The following is a 19,689-nucleotide window of genomic DNA, read 5'->3' as shown; positions in this document are numbered from 1 at the left end:
GTGGAAGAACGAAGGGAGGCATGTGGTGGTGAGGAGAGTGGAGGAGTGTGATTCCACTTGCTCAAGGGTACGGGTATAGTATTACGGAGGTGGCATCGGGAAGGTGCAGCGAGCCTACTGAGAAGTGGCGCTTCGGTGCACCCAGGGGATAAATGAAAGAAAGAAGGGAGGCATGTGGTGGTGAGGAGAGGGGAGGAGTGTGACTCTCCTTGCTCTAGGATTCGGGTATACGCTCATAGGAGCAGGGAGCATCAAGGAGGTGCAGCCAGGCTGCTCAGAAGTGGCACTTGAGTGCAACAAGGCGATGAGTGAAAGAACGAAGGGAGGCATATGGTGGTACAGGAGAGGGGAGGGGTGCGATCTCTCTTGCTCTGGGATTCCGGTAATCTCACAGGGGGAGGGTAGCCTCGAGCAAGGTGTGCAGCCTGCTCAGAAGTGGCACTTCGGTGCCATAAGGGGATGAGTGAAAGAAAGAAGGGAGGCACGTGGTGGTCAGGAGAGGGGACGAGTGTGATTCCTCTTGCTCTAGGATTCGGGTATAGGCTCACACGACGAGGGGGACATCGGGAAGCTGCAGCCACCCTGCTCGGAAGTGTCGCTTCGGTCCATCAAGGAGATGAGTGAAAGAACGAAGGGAGGCGTGTGGTGGTCAGGAAAGGGGAGGACTGTGATTCCTGTTGCTTTCGTGTATAGACTCAGAGGAGAATGGGGACCTCGGGAAGATGGAGCCACCCTGGTCAGAAGTGGCGCGTCGGTGCACCAAGTGGACGAGTGAAAGAACGAAGGGAGGCATGTAGTTTTGCAGGAGAGGGTAGGAGTGCGATCCCTCTTGCTCTGGGATTTCGGTAGTCTCAAGGGGAGAGGGAGTCATCAAGCAAGGTCGTGCAGTCAGCCTGCTTAGAAGTGGCACTTCAGGGCACCAAGGGGGTGGGTGACAGAATGAAGGGAGGCATGTGGTGGTCAGGTGAGGGGAGGAGTGTTATTCCTCTTGCTCTAGGATTCAGGTATAGTCTGACAGGAGGAGGGGGACATCGGGAAGGTGCAGTTAGTCTGGTCAGAAGTGGCGTTTTGGTGCACCCAGGGGCTAAATGAAAGAAAGAAGGGAGGCATCCCTATTGGAAAAATGTCTAATGGTCCATCAGAAATTTTTGATGGTACCTGATGGCCACTTGATGGCCATTAGGGCTTGATGGTCCCATCAAGACACCTTGGTGGGTCCTGATGGAACGATATTTCTCCTTCAGGGCGTCCCGATTGAGTCTTGATGGGCACCACACCGGCCGTGAAGCGCCATCAGGAAAGTCCTGATGGAAGTCGAAGGCGGACGGGAGAATCTGATGGGAGCACGCCGTGTATGTTTTTGCATGCTCTATCGTTCATTAAGAGACGTAAGTTGTACAAGCTTTCATTATGTACAGTCCACAGCCCCATATGGCACACGTACATATATGCAGGACAGGGATGGGCAGTATTTAAATACATTGTATTTAAAATGGTATTTAAAATATAAATACATGTATTTAAAATACATATTTAAATACAGACAAGAAAAATTTATTTATATTTGTATTTAAATACCATTTTAGGCATATTTATATTTAAAATACACATCTCTCATCCCCCCGTATTTGTGGGCTTCTCTGGAGTTCCACATTGTTAGCCTCCAGCGATGAAGAATATCTTGGTTAGAGGCTACAGGTCACTGATCCCGTGTGTTCGGGGAATTCCGTCCTTCTAGAAAACAGCACAATGTGCGAATGATGGCATCGCCACCCTCGTTGCGCCCCTAATGCGCAACTATATTATTTCGTGAATATTTTGAGATTTGGGGTTTTCAACTTGTGCACCAACCTCGTAATTTAGAACATCACCTAATTTATTCTCTTACGACAGCAGCTCTGTCCGTTACTTGTGAACATATCAAATCATAAAACAGCGCAATTTGACAGACTCTCACGAAAACAAACAAACAAAAACATTCCGGGGATACGCCACGAAATATCTATTACGGAGTGGCTGATTAGTTAGGACACGACGTATCCTGAAGCCGCTTATCCAACGAGCAGTTACGTCCAAAACGCCACCAAGTCCACCGTCCAGTTACATCCAACGTGTCGGTAAGTAGTAATCATTGAACCCAAGTTTTACACAGAAAATCCACGGCAAATATTGCACTTTTTACTTTAAATTATTTGAAAACTACTTTAATTTTTTTTAAATTAAAATTTTTAAATTGGGCAAAATCTAACTCAGTGCAATACTTGTCGTGGATTTTCTATGTAAAACTCAGGTTGCAGAAAAAAAAAAACAGATAGAAAGGAAGCAGAGAGTGGGAAACAATTTATTTGAAAATCAACGACGCCATCTTGAAGAAATCACGCCGGTGCAGGCGACTGGGGGGGCACGACGATTGCAGGCCATTCTCATTGGTCGTGACGTCATCCTAGTGTCTCAGGGCTACACTTTTTTTTCCACTAATGCTCCTCTAGACCAGGTCAACCTGAAACAATAGTATCGCGGTATGACGTCATCATGCAGGTGCGTGGCTCAAGGACGCTTACGCTCTAGACAGGGGACCCGTTACTTATTGAATCACTATCCCAAGATTATTTCCTTTATTCTACTATAATGATTGCATAGGGAACTATTGCAGAAGAGCACCATACATGAGAGGAGATTGTAGGAATTAAGCATTTCATTCCCAAAGTCTTATTAAATTAGACTTTCAAAAGAACAAAATATCTTAACACCTTCAATGCCTACATGCAACGAGCTAATCGAGACATGTCCCTTTCGACACACATCCCTTCCGAGAGCCAGGCAGCTAACTGAATAACGTAGGGAGGATCCCCCGTTCTGCACACAGTGTGGCGTATACAGTTCCGTCCTCCACTTTCTCATCGCATGTCCATTGTATGAAACCCACCGACACCGTCATTTCCATGAGTTTTACACATACCATTTACCTCTCCATCCTTCCCTTTTACTAGGGGATGAAGCTTTCGTACCGTTTGAACGGGTTTTTAACTTCTTCCAAAACATTGGTCTTTTAAATGCACTCTAGCTTTACAGCTTTCTTTTATGCCTTTCGATTGGTAATGCGTTAGTTTTAATGAAATCCTTATACTCTTTAATGAATCACTGGATCATTTTCTCTTAAATTGTTAATGCTTTTATCATGGTCTTGGCGCATTATGGTCGTAGTTACTGCTGCGCCATTAAAACACGAATCATCATCATCATCAGCTAACTGAATAATGTCGCTTTGTTCCTCGACTGGATAAAGCCATGCACCTGTCCCCCTTGCGGTTACTCTCTGAACTAAATGAATCGCAAAATTATTAAGAATAGCACTACTCCCCTTCAAGGCAGCACTATCGTCAAGAATGTTCCTTGTCAAATGAAAAAAAAAACTACATGTAGAAGGAAAACATGACAGAACAGGCCAGGGCATGTCAGCGCATGTTTGTCAGACAACAAGGGGGAAAAAAGCAAAGAGAAACACTTGAACAAAGCAAAAAACCAACATCAAACTATTTCTAAGCACACGCACTCCTCTTATTCAAAAACAGTGCTCATCATAAATCTGTCCAGGACAATACATACAATTTTTCTATTGCTACACTTTTTTCCAGTAATGGTCAATGCATTGCTACAGACTGCGTGACGTCATCACATCCTGCCTGAAGAAGACAGCGGCAAAGACAAAGACTCCTATTATTTATTGAATCGCAAGATTATTTCCTTTGTCCTACTCTTAATGATATTCATTCTTACATTAAAATTCAACAAAAAAGCACACCAGTAAACTACCACTGCTCTTTTAAAATAATAAGTGAGTCCACTCAACATCATCACCAGGCTTATGTAATACACGACCCTTTCTATCCTCGTATACTCATTGTTGTTGTTGTTTATTCAAATTCAAATTCAAAATACAAAGAGGTCAAATTGTCTGAGGCTACACCTGCGAGCAAAAAGCCGCGAAAGCCGGGGGGCAAAGTTCCATTCGCGCTCGACAGAGGACTAGACAGAACGCCTTTACGGGAACATGATGGCATTCCCACCATATTAATGATTATTGCATTGCAGTTTAGAAAAACTACTACAAAACTATAATTTTAGGAGCCTATTAAAATTCTACTTTCTATGGAAACTATAATTGCCCTATTACTTGGATCGCTATTAATGAAGCGCTCCAATATTTTCTCTTTTCCCATTTCAGCCTTGTCATGCAGTGAAGCAGACTCACATCCAAAATAATTAATTTACACTGAGGGTGCCGTGCTTCAGGAATTCCTATCCTGCGCTCAGATGCAAGCATTTCTGCACGAATACCTATAACAGCTTACTTCTTCAACATACCGAGCTCCTAACAACATCTAACAAACAAGCAGAGAAACCACTTCTCAGCTTTACCGTGCAACTTTCTTCTGCACAAAAGTAGAGAAAATCAGAAAGGAGCAGCGAAAAATTACACGCACTTGTGCTTGACTTTAACTGAAGCATATGCTAATAAACTAAGAAAAAGACACTCATGTCTGGTATCAGATAATGCTACATACACAGCCGCATTGTCCCTTCGTAAAGAAAGCACAGGACGAGGGCACACAAATTCCTTTAAGCGAGCAGGGATAAGGCTTAAGACATCAGGAATAATAGCACAGTCACCGGACATCGCCACGCGGCTAACACAAGATAACAACAAGGTACTAGCGGTAGGTAAAATTGCAACACTGCTAAACAAGTTCAGACATGCCATGATGACGTCACAAATCAAGAAAACAAGCACGCACACTCAGACAGCAGCTCAGGAATGCAGCTCAGGAATTTATCGTTAGGGTACTACAATGTCAGCTCTGTTGCTGTTTAAGTGATAAAACAGTGCGCCCGAACCGCGCCCCACGCGAGACGCGTGACGCGTGACGTTTGGACGCGTGACGCGTCCAAACCGCGATTTAGTGAAGGCCTATGAACACACGTTAAGTGGTTTGGTTTAAAAATGATGAGAGCTACAGTGTGTAGCTAATGATGTTCACATTTACCCATTCTGCTCTATAATATTCTTGCAAAATATATGGGTGCAAGGACATAAAAAGAAAACGAAGTTAATTCACTCCTGTATAATGATCGCTGCGCAGAGGCACGGCACCGTTTTCTTGGTGGATGTATAGCGAACATGCATTCCTGCGATGCTGTGTTTCTTTTTTGCTTTGCGACGGTCGACTGGTGATATTCTATTACATCCGGAACGAAGACCTATTGTTTTGTGTAGGCATATGTGCGTTCTCCCGGTTTTGACGCTGGTTGGATAATTATTGACCTGGGGAATAATATGGATTTATGTGGTTGTGAAAATAGACTTTGTGTTTGTGAGTGTGAAAATATGAGTGTGTGTCTGTGTGTGTGCGCGCGCGCGCGCTTTTCTGAACCAGGGACCCCACTTGACAAGTAAGTGTTTGCCTTTTCGTGTGACACCAGTGATACATTTATGTACTGTTGCGTGAAATAGTGGTTTAAAAAATAAGGTTATTAGTCGCGTTTGCATTGCTATCTGTAGGATAGGACGAGCGTTTTTAATGGAATTGCCTCGCGAACCTGGTGAAGTCTTTGTTTTGGGCAGGGTATTTTATGAGCGCCCGACGCCGGCAACAAAATTTGTGCGTCGTTTTCCAAGCAGACCGCGTTTAGTTTACGCGAAATAGAAAAATGAAGTTGTGTATGCTCTATGATTTTCTGTTGCAGGCTTAGACCTTTTCCCCGATGAGCAGTATTTTGTATGCGATGTCGCATGTCTGGACTTGTTCAGTAGTGTCTTGCAAATTTTACCCTTCGCTAATATCTTGTTGCTGTCATGTTGTGCTAGCCGCGTACAGGGATAAGCGGTGATTCTCCGATTATTCCTGAGCGGTTCGACTTAAGCCTTTTCCCTGCTCGCTTAAGGAAATTTGTGTATCCCTGTCCTGTGCTTTCTTTACGCAAGGGCAATGCGACTGTGTATGTGGCATTATGCAAGAATTATCTGGTGGCAGAAATGGGTGTCTTTTTGTCAGTTTATTAGCGTGCGCTATACGGTTTCTTGCAGTTACAGCTATTGGAGCACAAATGCGTATAATTTTTCGCGGTTCTTTTTTCCTTTCACTGCTTTTACTCAGAATGTAGGTGAGGGGGAAAAGTCAGCATCCAGGTAGAGCAGAAGAATGCTGCTTGGCAAAGGAGAGTTCATAAGAATTGAATTTGTTTGTTTTTTGTTATATGATGTTGAGTGCCAGTATTCACTATGCTCGATATGTTGATGGAGTAAGCTGTTTGCATTTATAGGTATTTGTGCAGAAATGCTGGTATCTGAGTGTGGAGTAGAAATTCCTATAAAGCACGTCTCCTTGTGCATTCCTGAGCTGCTGTCTGAGTGTGCGTGCTTGTTTTCTTGATTTGTGACGTCATCATGGCATGTCTGAACTTGTTTAGCAGTGTTGCAATTTTACCTACCGCTAGTACCTTGTTGTTATCTTGTGTTAGCCGCGTGGCGATGTCCGGTGACTGTGCTATTATTCCTGAGGTCTTAAGCCTTTTCCCTGCTCGCTTAAAGGAATTTGTGTGCCCTCGTCCTGTGCTTTCGTTACGAAGGGACAATGCGGCTGTGTATGTAGCATTATCTGATACCAGACATGAGTGTCTTTTTCTTAGTTTATTAGCATATGCTACAGTTTTTTTAAGTCAAGCACAAGTGCGTGTAATTTTTCGCTGCTCTTTTCTTATTTTCTCTACGTTTGTGCAGAAGAAAGTCGCATGGTAAACCTGAGAAGTGGGTTTCTCTGCTTCTTTGTTAGATGTTGTTAGGAGCTCGGTATGTTGAAGAAGTAAGCTGTTATAGGTATTCGTGCAGAAATGCTTGCATCTGAGCGCAGGATAGGAATTCCTGAAGCACGACACCCTCAGTGTAAATTAATTATTTTGGATGTGAGTCTGCTTCACGGCATGACAAGGCTGAACTGGGAAGAGAGAAAAAATTGGAGCGCTTCATTAATAGCGATCCAAGTAATAGGGCAATTATAGTTTCCATAGAAAGTAGAATTTTAATAGGCTCCTAAAATTATAGTTTTGTAGTAGTTTTTCTAAACTGCAATGCAATAATCATTAATATGGTGGGAATGCCATCATGTTCCCGTAAAGGCGTTCTGTCTAGTCCTCTGTCGAGCGCGAATGGAACTTTGCCCCCCGGCTTTCGCGCCTTTTTGCTCGCAGGTGTAGCCTCAGACAATGAGTATACGAGCATAGAAAGGGTCGTGTATTACATAAGCCTGGTGATGATGTTGAGTGGACTCACTTATTATTTTAAAAGAGCAGTGGTAGTTTCCTGGTGTGCTTTATTGTTGAATTTTAATGTAAGAATGAATATCATTAAAGGGACCGAAAAGTGAAAACTAACCCCCATATTTTTTGCCCACTGTCGTGCACAACATCGTTGTTTGATAAGACACAGATAGCGTTACTTCTCAATTCGGCATATTTTTTACGTATAAATATTTTGAAGATTGCCGGAACATGGACGGTGCTGCCAGCGAACGGCGAGAAAGAGCAATTTGGGTTTCGGGTCAGGGCTCCCAGGGATTGGTCAACCCTTACCACGTGAGAGTTGATTTTGTAGAGAACAAAGTTCACGCACATTATCTTACAGCTAAACAACATTTTAAAAATGACGCTCACTTCCATAGCTTTTACGTTAAAGGTCAGCTCCGGAGATACCTTGACTTCTTGAAACTGTAACAATATTCTGGAAGCCCATATCGAACTGTGTCTGAAAGCACCCTTCATTTCCACAAAACAGCCCCACATTTTAAATAATCGTAAATTAACCATTTCGAAACAGACATGGGGGCCGCCATTTTTATGACGGCAGCTGTTCACGCGGTCTATATCGCCGACGTAAGTGATATCAGTGTTCTTCAAGACTTCCCTCCCTCTCTACGGAGCATACGGGAATGTAAACAGGCGATGGTGGCAGGGAGCGTCTGCTCGATCGACGTAGGTTTCTTGATCGCATCGCTTTCTTAATATTTGGGATGATCTGCCAATGCTAAAACACGCTGTTGATACCACTTGTGCAGTTAGGATTCGTGCAACTATGCTGTCGCGTTCCGGCCAGCGGCAGACTGGCTAAGAACGCAATGAACGTCACGTATATTGTCAACGGAACTGTGCTACGCCTACATACGAAAGATATTTTTATTCGCATTGTAGGTGTCTTTGATAAAGTAAGTCAATTCATCGCTTAATTGAAGACTTCACTCTCTTATAGTTACGGCTCACCACTGCTGCATCACTTGCGCATATCTTTCTCACTCTCGAATACGTTCCAGGCGTTTGACGTTACAGGAGCAGTAATCGCATTTCTTGGCATTATGACCGGGTGAACGAGTTGTGTTTGGCAACGCCATGTTATCGTATACACACTGCAGGTACTACGTACGTAAGAATTAGGCTTGAATGACAACCTTAGTGTAGATTCGCCATGAACGTATTTGCCGAAATTTTACACTGTCCAGAGAGCAAGCACCAGATACAAGAACAAGATACTTACATGAGGGCATACGTGGCTTATGAGAGCTGAACAGAAAAAGGAAGGAAGGAAAAAATAAACGAACACAAAAATACACTGCACAGTACAAGGACACCATGCAAGTGTAATTATCAGGGATATCTTGCACAATATTTCGGCTGGTTTACTAGTGCAGGGCAGCCATGAGTCATCACATTAATCAACCACAAAAAAGAAAAAAAGAAAAGAGAAAAGAAATGAAGATGAGTTGCTTCCATATGTGAAAGACACCAGTATTACATCTGGATCTGCATGCTGGTTTCAGGAGCCGATTTACTTCTTGAATCAATGCACACCTCCACACATTCCACAGATACTGTAATTTTACACGTAACACTGAATATACCATAATTTTATTGAATACACAGAGATCATAAAACTATCTGACTCCCCCCATAATCCCTCGCAACAGGTAAACAAGCACACTGCAAGATGGACAGAACACAGGTGTCAGTTCAGGTGTTCTGTGGTAAGTCTTAGGTGCAGAATCAGGTCATTCCCCACAAACCAGTGAAAGGGGTTGCAACACCACCATCCCACATGAACATAAAAGCTTCTTCGTACCAATGTGTGTTTTACAAACCAAGGTTGGAATAGAGTGTAGAAAATGGGCACCTTGAATAGCAAAGCTCAAGCAGCTCTGACGTCACAGACCTCAGGGCTATCAGTGGAATTGGCTGTATTTCTGAGGTCCTTGACATTCGTGCGTTAGTCAGGCATCTGTTCGAGAGCTTTTATCTCACGAAATATGACACATGAAAAAAAAAAAAAAACAGATTGATCAGCATTATGGAGCGCAATGCATGACGCACCCATGATGTAACAAACCACGTCTATGAAAGCGTCCCAACCCCTTTGATTTTTCCCTGGCACTTCATGTAGTAAAAATGGCTAAGGAACATGGAGTACCATTTACTGTGTGCTCCAAAATCTTGTGTTGGTTTCCCCATCCCCTACGCTTCTACAGAAGCCACCGATTAATGGCGAATGAAATGCCAAAAACTAAAAATCCTAGGTATGAGACTGTTTGTACATGTTCGCCGAAGCCCTTCTGCTGTCGACTTGCATTTAATGCCTTGCAGAGTTGTTAGCGTTTACTCATTCACTGTAACTCTTGCGGTGAGCCCCCCTTGTGTAGTCTCTTCCTTCTGTTCGGGGGCTCATGAACAGCTATCGTCCACAGAGATCGAGCAGAGCACCAGAAAGCCCCTGGACATAACCTGACATGAAAATTAGCATTATTAGAATTCCTAAAACAGACAGAACAGGCTTGTGCAGTAAAGAAGCGATGCAATTCTCTGTTTCAGTAGTTTTCTCACACACATTCCTTTTGTGTAGATACAATATGTGGCACACATATAAGGTGGAAGTGATACATGACCTACTTACCATGACATACTTTGATACATGACCGAGTAACAGCACTGAGACAAGGAAACTTTTAGTGCACACAATGGCGGGATGTCCTTCAGAAGGGGAAGTACACCCACTATCCCCTACAACACTTCGAATGTTCCAGTTCCTGTAAGTGAGGAATGCAGGACAGTTGCTTAGTAATCGCTGCTAGCTTGAAATACTGTAAATCACCTTCGTGGGGCCAAAGCAGCTTCCCAATGTCTTGATCTGCAAATCTTGCATGGTGACTTTGATGCTCATGAATATGTGAAGCAACGTTATGGTCCAAATATCCATGACATGCCAGAGTATCATGAGCCATTTTACCGGAAACAGGTTGCCATTATCATTGGTTGTCCATGTGTGCACACATGTACATGTTCACGATACTGTGGCACCATTATGGTAGCACCAGACGTTGCTTCACCAGTGCTGCTGTATGTACCTCTTTCCTGGGGCCTGAGAAAGGAGAAGCAGAAATTATAATGATACCTATTAAGGCTAATATTGTTAGGAAAAGTGCAAAAAAGCATCTACATATTTAAGAGCTACAAAATGTGATCAACAATGTTGACAGCATAGCTTGCCCCCAGCTATACCCCTTCTCATAGGAAATATGTTGTCAACCAATGGACAGCATACATATGTGTTATAACTGTGTGCTACAAAGCAAATGTGGCCCTCTTGCAATGTGCCATGTGTCAAAACGATGATTCACAGGTAGATGAGCCTTTCTCATGACTTCACCTATTTCTGCTAATCTGTGACGAGCATGCTGATCGTCATCCCTTACTGGTCAAGGTACTCAGTTGCTGGAGTCAACTTCATTAGTATAGAAGGACAGAATGGAATTTCTGGCACGTAATAACTTTACATTACAACTTGAATACACGGCACTCACAGACACAGCCCGGCTTTTAAAGAGGAACAACAATATGCTACCATGTATGCAGGATATGGTGTGGTTCCATGGTTGGGAAATGGCTGAATGTGATCACACAGAAGTCCAGACAGACACAGAGTGTCTCAAAACAGGAACTCCTAAGTTGTTGCTGATTTCAGCTGCTGTGACTGTTTTGTCTTCCCTGTGCCCAAGCTCAGACTTCTCCAAACTCATGTAATTTCTCAACCAGCTTCTCTGAGAAACTGCGTAGTTTTACATACAACCGCGGATTATAGGGTTTAGCAGTCCCATATTTGTCATTCACATGTTTACATTGTGTGCAAGCCATAGTGCAAGTTCGTGCGGACACTTACCCGCAACTTTGGTCCTTTGTTGCTATCCTCTCCTCTTTGTTGTCGTCGAACGAGGCAGGTGCCGCATCCCTTTCCAGCGACTTTTACAGTCCAAATCGGCCGTCAAGTGAACGACCTCGTAACATTCTGATGCAAAATGCTTCGTGCACACACGACAGTTGCCTTGATAAGTTCAGAGCACTCAACTACTGGTTTCGTACCACTCAATCACGCACAATATCAACTGGGAACCTGGCACGAAACATCTTTCTTAGTAGCGTACCTGCTCGTACTGCGAGAAGCACGGCATTCTCACAATTCACTCACGCTGCATCTCTCACAAAGTGACAACTTAGATGAGGTTGTGTGTACTGACTAGCCGGAGTAAAAAGATGATCAAATTAAGACGCGGAGAAAGGTGCCCACACGTGCACGACTCTCGATTTCGCTTTCAGCCTGACGAGTTGTGATTGCTGGCGATTGCGAAACTGCGAGCCAGCAAACAAGCCAAGAGGAGCCAAAGCGAAAGCTGAGCGTGACGTCAGCTGTTCAAGCGGACGATCGGACGGCAAACCAAAAAACAGATTTCGCAGTAAATACAGGGTATTCGCCGAAACTATTTTGGAAGTACATTCAGTAGGCATCAACCTTTGTGCCTGCGAGTTTTTGTTATAATCCGTGGCAGTAAGTTTCCTCCGGAGCTGACCTTTAATAAAGCATTCAGCTACTTCGCCGCTACGAGCTACGATCCGCCGCGCCATCTGCAAGGCCTTCTGTGTTATCGCGTTTATTGTTTACGTCGTGGGTGGTCATGTTGGTCGAGCGAGGCACAAAGTATAAGTGAATGACATGTTCGTGGCTGTTGTGTCAATTATTCGAGAGACCTACATATGCCTGGTGTAGTTTTGGTGTTGGGGGATGCAAAAATCATGTTCGTTCACCATCGGCGGCGGGCGTTTTCTACCACAAGATTCAACAGGAGAGTGCGCGAAAACGAATGTGGTTCGAAACACTCGGTTATTAGATGTAGCAGTCGTGTCGTGTGTGCTGAGCTCATTTTGCTGCGATGAGTACGAATATGCCGTAGAAGGCGAATTGCGAAGATGTAACGATTGCACTGATGCTCAGTACCCAGTGATTTTGGTTCACCAAGGTGGAGAGTTCAACACAACGTCTTAGGTACGTACAGGCGTCACAATTGAGACATGAGTATAACCTAGAAATACATCTACGCCCACAGGTTACTTAACCCTCCAGGAACAAACTAGTAATTATAATATGCTGTGACAGCAAAGAAAAAGGAATGAGAAAAACTTGCAGCAAACACGAAATGAAAATATGCTGACATCAACATTTCTACAAGTCTGCTAACTGATGGGAAAGCATCCCTATAATTGCATGCATGACGCAGATCGAGAACCAGTGGAGTACTTTCTATTGTATTTTCTCGGAGCACCCCATATCCTTCTTGTGAATGGAAGACCTCCTCCAACCAGGTGGTATAACGGAATTTCCTGCAGAAATAAGGGTTTTCCGTCCAGTTTGTTGTTCAAGTAGCGCGTAAAGACCACACGGCGCTGCCGTGTATATTGCCATGCTCTTCGGTTTCTCGGATGTATGTAAAAGACACTTGCAGTACTTCGGTGTCAAGGCACAGTATTTCGAAATATTCGTTAGTTCTGATACAATTGTCTGTCTGCCTTCCACACGCATTCTCTACCTCTCAGCAGCAAAAACCGTAGTATCCATCCGTAGTATCCGTCGGTTTGCATTTCACACATGAACACCTGCACGACGAAAAAACAGCGCTTGTTTCGGCTTACACAAGTGCTTCTCCCTGATACATGGAAATTTCACAAATCAGTCCATGTTCACGGCACGGTGAGCTACTAGGTGCATTCTTTTCGCTTGCACCTCCTGCACCAGATCTGAACTGGGTTATTTACGTGCTGCACTTTCCTGATGAAAAGAAAGGCATTACTAATAAAGTTCCATTCAGCTGGAAAGTGCAGCTCCCGAAAACCCGTCTTGCGTGGAGTCCAAGGTAGTGCAGTCCAGTGCAAGTGAAAAGAATGCGCTTACTGCTGAGGACGAGTGTGACTCCGACTAATCTCTGGACGAGGAATCTTCTGCTGCGAATAACACACTTTCCACCACCCTAACGCATGAACAACAGTTCTGTGTGAGCGACAGTTCTCGAATGCGGAATTCCAGCGCACTCATGTTCAAGAGGCTCGACATTCTCGACGTAGAAAGTGGTCACAAATGCCCACTGCCATTTTCGTTTTCGCCGGATTAGCGCCCGGAAGTGCGCGTGTTACATGCGTCCTCGACAGATGGCGCGGGGTCATGCAATTGTTGACAGACTGCTCGGTTTCCTACTAGGTCCCTGGACATGCAATTATGGAAAATTCGATTACAGAAAAACTACAGCCATTTCAGCGGAGTTCTTTGATATTTGAACTTTTCAAAGTTCAAGCTTTTCGCTGAACATAAAGTTTCGATAGGTTTATATTCACTTTTCGGTCCCTTTAAGAGTAGGACAAAGGAAATAATCTTGCGATTCAATAAATAATAGGAGTCTTTGTCTTTGCAGCTGTCTTCTTCATGCAGGATGTGATGACGTCACGCAGTCTGTAGCAATACATTGACTGTTACTAGAAAAAAGTGTAGCAATAGAAAAATGGTATGTATTGTCCTGGACGGATTTATGATGAGCACTGTTTTTGAATAAGAGGAGTGCGTGTGCTTAGAAATAGTTGATTTGGTTTTTTGCCTTGTTCAAGTGTTTCTCTTTGCTTTTTTCCCCCTTGTTGTCTGACAAACATGCGCTGACATGCTCTGGCCTGTTCTGTTATGTTTTCCTTCTACATGTAGTTTTTTTTTCTTTTTGACAAGGAATATTCTTGATGATAGTGCTGCCTTGAAGGGGAGTAGTGCTATTCTTAATATTTTTTGCGATTCATTTAGTTCAGAGAGTAATTGCAAGGGGGACAGGTGCATGGCTTTATCCAGTCGAGGAACAAAGCGACATTATTCAGTTAGCTGCCTGGCTCTCGGAAGGGATGGACATGTCTCGATTAGCTCGTTGCATGTAGGCATTGAAGGTGTTAGGATATTTTGTTCTTTTGAAAGTCTAATTTAGTAAGGCTTTGGGAATGAAATGCTTAATTCCTACAATCTCCTCTCATGTATGGTGCTCTTCTGCAATAGTTCCCTATGCAATCATTATAGTAGAATAAAGGAAATAATCTTGGGATAGTGATTCAATAAGTAACAGGTCCCCTGTCTAGAGCGTAAGCGTCCTTGAGCCACGCACCTGCATGATGACGTCATACCGCGATACTATTGTTTCAGGTTGACCTGGTCTAGAGGAGCATTAGTGGAAAAAAACAGTGTAGCCCTGAGACAATAGGATGACGTCACGACCAATGAGAATGGCCTGCAGGAGGAGCAAGGATTCACTTCTCTCTTGGACACTGGCGGGTGTAGACACGATAATTCTGCTCCTAGCAATTGCGTTGATCGTCAGTGGAAGAGCGTAGCTTAGGTGGGGTTCTGTCTGCCTCTGATGGGTGCGGATGTGTGGTTCGTCACTGGTGAATGGTGTTCGACGATGCAGGTGGATTTTGTGACGAGCGGATTTACAATGAGGGAATGTAGTGTACGTGTCCGATGATAGTGAGTGTCTTTTCACTCTGTTCAAGTGTTTGTTTTCCTCTGTTGCCCAACAGTCGTGCGATTTGTCCTGACGTGTCCTGACATGCCCCGATATGCATGCTTTCCTTTGTTGACGCTTTGTATTTTTTCTTTTTTGACAAGGAACATTCTTGTCTTGACGATGTCGATAGTGCTGCCCTGAATGGGAATAGTGCTATTCTTAATAATTTCGCGATTAAATTAGTTCAGAAATCAACCGCAAGAGGGACAGATGCATGACTTTATAGAGGAGAAAAAGCATTACGACTCAGTTCTGTGCCTGGCTGTCGGATGGAGTAGACGCATCGTTCTGCGCTCCTTGTTACCCGTACTCTGTGTTGATTTGTTGAGTGCCTAGTCCTCTTATTAGCCGTTGATGGGGTTACGTGTTAGGATATTTTGTTCTTTTGCAAGTCTCATTTAGTAAGACTTCGGAATTCCTATGATCAGCTTTCATACATGGTGCTCTCCTGCAATAGCTTCCTATGCAATCGTTATAGAAGAATAAAGGAAATACTCTTGGGATAGTGATTCAATAAATAATAGGTCCCCTGTCTAGAGCGCAAGCGTCCTTGAGCCACGCAGGTACATGATGACGTCATACCGTGGCACTATTGTTTCAGGTGGACCTTGTCCAAAGGAGCATTAGTGGAAAAAAAACAGGGTAGCCCTGAGACAATAGGGTGAGGTCTCGACCAATGAGAACGGCCTGCAGGGGGCGCAGGAATGCTCTTCTCGCTTAGCCTCTCGCAGGTGGTCGCCATAGAGGGCGCTAAGAGCGCGCGCGCATGCGTAGCGGGCGCGGAGCGGCGTCCCAGTCAGTTGCTCGCTGGCTGTCGCGGAGAGCAGATGTGCGCTCGGTTGCTCCGCAGTCCCCGCGCTCGCTCAGTTTCTGGCTGGCTGTCGCGGAGAGCAGACGTGCGCTCGGTTGCTCCGCAGTCCCCGCGCCCGCTCAGTTTCTGCCTGGCTGATGAGCAGTCGCAGGGGAAAAAGGTGAGTGATTTACCGGTGTTTGCGCGTTGTTTTACCATGCTCGTGTTAAGCCTTTTCTCGCCGTACGCGCATGTATAGACTTGTTTAGCAGTGTCCCATACCAAGCCTGTTGACGCACGTTTACCGTCGTGTGGCTAGTGGTTCCAGCCTTGTGTTAGCCGCGTAGTGTTGTGACGCTGTGGTTAGGCCTTTAATCTCGCATGCCTAGACTTGAGCAGTGCTGCCATTTTTACGTGCCGCTAGTACTTTGTTGTTCTCTGTCTTTCTCGCATAGAGCTACGATGCTGGCGCCATCTGGCGTGATGCCTTGGAACTAGGTGACCACCTGCCTCTGCAACCGTCGTGCCTCCCCAGTCGCCTACACCGGCGTGATTTCTTCAAGATGGCGTCGTTAATTTTCAAATAAATTGTTTCCCACTCTCTGCTTCCTTTCTATCTAGTTTTTTTTTCTGCAACCTGAGTTTTACATAGAAAATCCACTACAAGTATTGCACTTTGCCGTTAGATTTTACCGAATTAAAAATTTTAAAAATTTAAATTTAAAAAATTTTAAAGTAATTTTAAAATAATTTAAAGTAAAAAGTGCAATACTTGCCGTGGATTTTCTGTGTAAAACTTGGGTTGAATGATTACTACTTCGGTACATCCAATGCGCCGATACGTCCACCGATGGATGTAACGGCGCGTTGGATGTAACGTCTCGTTGGACGTAGCGACCCCAGACCGTCTTGGAAGCGGGGAGAGAAATGAGAACACCAATTTGGGAAATATGTGATTCGTAACCCTCTTACGTCACTTGACAAAGCCTGGTGTCTAAAGGGAACCCTTAAAATGCAACCCTTAGCGGCAATTCTACTCAGTCATTCACTGGGAACTCAGGACAATGACTGCAGCGCACCAGACAGTTTTTACGGGGAGTGTTTCACTGTCGTCGCTGAAGATGGAAAGTCGATGAACATAAGTAGAGGAGGCAAGCAAGCTCCTGTATACGACTGAACGGTAACATCTCCTAGAGTCCGAGGAGCGGGGGGGGGGGGCGGACTGCACAGGACAGAGAGGGGACAAGAAGCGACAACGACGACTCAAAACCAGCAAATGAACAAATGAACACTTTATTCAACATAGAGAAAGTGGAAGAAGCGATAACGAGTCTATTAGCTGGTTTTGAGTCGTCGTCGGTTCTTGTCCCGTGTCCGTCCTGTCTACTACCCACCTCGCTGCTTCTGAGACTCAAGGAGACGTTCCCGTTCAATGGAAGGTCGGTCCACGCAAGATGCTGAAATCATCACACTGCATCACGGGAAAATAAAGAAATATGCGGGCATTGTGTGCAGTAGACATGCATCCACAGGTGGCTCCATTTATACACTAATTTAAAAGAATAATGTGCCTGGACGGCTCAAAGTATTTACGGAAGTAGTTACAGTATTTAAATACTGTCTAAATGTATTTATATTTTGTATTTAATTACTTTCCTAATAAAGTATTTATAGGCTGTACTTAGATATATGAAAACATGTGGTATCTTGTATTTATATTTAAATACCCGAAAAGTGTATTTATGCCCATCCCTGATGCAGGATGATTCACGAATGGCTGACCGGAGCGCGCTTCATAATGAGAGCATTAAACGGAAACCGGAGGGCTCCTCTGTGGTACTTCATTAATAAACGGGTGCTACATCAAAAGCAGCACCTGTTTGTTACTCAACTAACACAAAGCTTGCCCCCAGTTGTGCTACAGAGAGGTTAGACCTGGTCTGTTTTTAGCATCACAAAATATTCACAAACGCTTGACTTCGCTGACATTCTGGAGCAGTTTGCTTGGACCAGAGCTTAACAAAAAGAGCGTCAAAAGAAAACACAGCGTGCTGAGCGAGAAGCTGTGTGAAGCTTTGCAGTTAATTCGTGTATGTGCAGATTCAAGGTATAACCAATAACGTTTCGGACATTCCTTCCTATCTAATATTGTGTTAATTCAAGCTATTGTCTATAGTGTGATTACCTGCTGAGTGGAGCTGTAAACGTGACCGAATTCTGTTGCTCGACTAGTGTCACGCACAGACAAATACGCTGCGTGGCCAGCAGCACGCGAACGATAGAGATATATAACGGTTTTACTTGTTCCCCCATATCTAGTTAAGATTCACAGAAGTTTTTGCTTGCTCTCAACGCAAGAAAAATGTTGCTGTCCAAATAACATGTCGAACATCACATTTATCCACATATCTCCAGACGACGTCCTGGCGACATCCCACTGATGTCCAATGGTTCAATCAGTGCCCAAAATCTGGTATATACTAGATCTTGCATGGATACCTCGGGGATGCAGGCTGCTTCTTTTCAAACATCCAAAGAGCGGTATCCTACAGACGTCCCTGGGACATCAGTTATTTACTATAGGTGAAACAAACGCGAATGTTGTTCTGCGATATCCCACAGATATCGCTTGGATATCCAGATATTCAGGACGTTCACGACCTTGTAGGGATATCTTAGGGATATTAGTGGTTTACTGGGCTGTGCTACTGAAAGGTGACATCGCCAGGAATGGAAGTCTTTCAAACAACGCTTCAAACCACAGGGGTGGCATCCAATATATTGCTCCGTAGACGAAAGCGTGCTGGGCGAACGCAATGCATCCTGGACAGGTCCTGGTCGCACGTCACAGCAAACGTCCCCTGCTGGAAATAGGTCCAATTCAAAATAGACCAGAATTCTCATTCGATTTAAGTGGATATCACATTCACAATTCTCATTGAAAGTGACCAAAATTTCTCATTCCGAATCGACAATTTTGGACAAATACCATATTGAAAACAACAGGAATTTAGTGGGTACCAATGAGAAATCATTGTAAATGTCCATGTGAACGAAGTGGAACCGCGCTCAGTCGTACCCATTGGAGGTCAGCCTAGCTTCCCATTGGCCAAATGTACTCCCCCAGGATGGCTAACATTCCCTACCCCTTAATCAAGAAGAACAGCACCAAGGACTTTCCCATTGAAGTCACATTGAAAGTCTCGTTGCTGATGCACTTTTTGAATGTGCAGTGACTATTCTGTTGCATCAGAAAGCAAGTAGTGGGCTGAAAAATTGATTTACAGAAAATACCGTTCATGCTTGAACATTTATCCTTACATATATAAAAATACAGTACATGTGAAAATATTGCAAGTGGCTGATACAAAGGTAAAAGTTATTTGTGATGTTTTTTTACCACAGCGAATATTCACCAAGCGGTTGAAAATCGCTAGAAAGACACAGTAAGCACCAATAATGGAAACCTAAATGGGCACTTACATGTTGTGAAAGCATTATGTCCATCATCAACACACGACATAAATCTACAATGAGTAAGTTCATGGAGATGTATCCATATGTCCAAACAGTGCCGACACACAAAAACGATGACATAATGCTCTTCTGCGCTTCGTAGGAGGTTTCTAATTCTGTTCAGCTTGACATTCTTGCGTGAAAATTAAGGCCATCCAGCTTCGTTGAGATTCCCTTTTGACAACCTGCTGACAAATGCCAACGCCCCTATGCCAGCCGCGTCGTACGAGGGTAACCTTCGAGTAATAATATTTCGAAAGATAAAGCAAAAAGTGCTGTAACAGCAGCATGTCAACGTAAGTGATCATCAAAATATATTACATACCGATGCACACAGCGCGGGTGGCAACACATTGACTGCATTATCCTCCTATCAACGGCCGTAGTGCCTGCGAGCAGGGGTAAAAACGTGCAAAGCGGCGTTGAAAAAAA

At 44.2% G+C, this 19,689-nt stretch overlaps 1 long non-coding RNA gene across 1 annotated transcript; it reads right to left on the bottom strand.

Annotated features, from left to right (window-relative positions):
* Window positions 1–8,835: 8,835 nt before the first annotated feature.
* Window positions 8,836–11,647, bottom strand: LOC135387270 (uncharacterized). Its single transcript, XR_010420997.1, has 4 exons — window positions 11,252–11,647; window positions 10,187–10,453; window positions 9,989–10,121; window positions 8,836–9,819 (listed from the first exon to the last, which is right to left on the bottom strand). It is a non-coding gene; the product is annotated as an uncharacterized LOC135387270 (long non-coding RNA).
* Between the last annotated feature and the right edge of the window lie 8,042 nt (window positions 11,648–19,689).

Source organism: Ornithodoros turicata, chromosome 3 (genome assembly GCF_037126465.1).
Source record: "Ornithodoros turicata isolate Travis chromosome 3, ASM3712646v1, whole genome shotgun sequence".
Taxonomy (NCBI): Eukaryota; Metazoa; Arthropoda; class Arachnida; order Ixodida; family Argasidae; genus Ornithodoros; species Ornithodoros turicata.
Note: the sequence above shows the minus strand (reverse complement) of the source record. Positions and strands in the feature narration are given on the sequence as shown.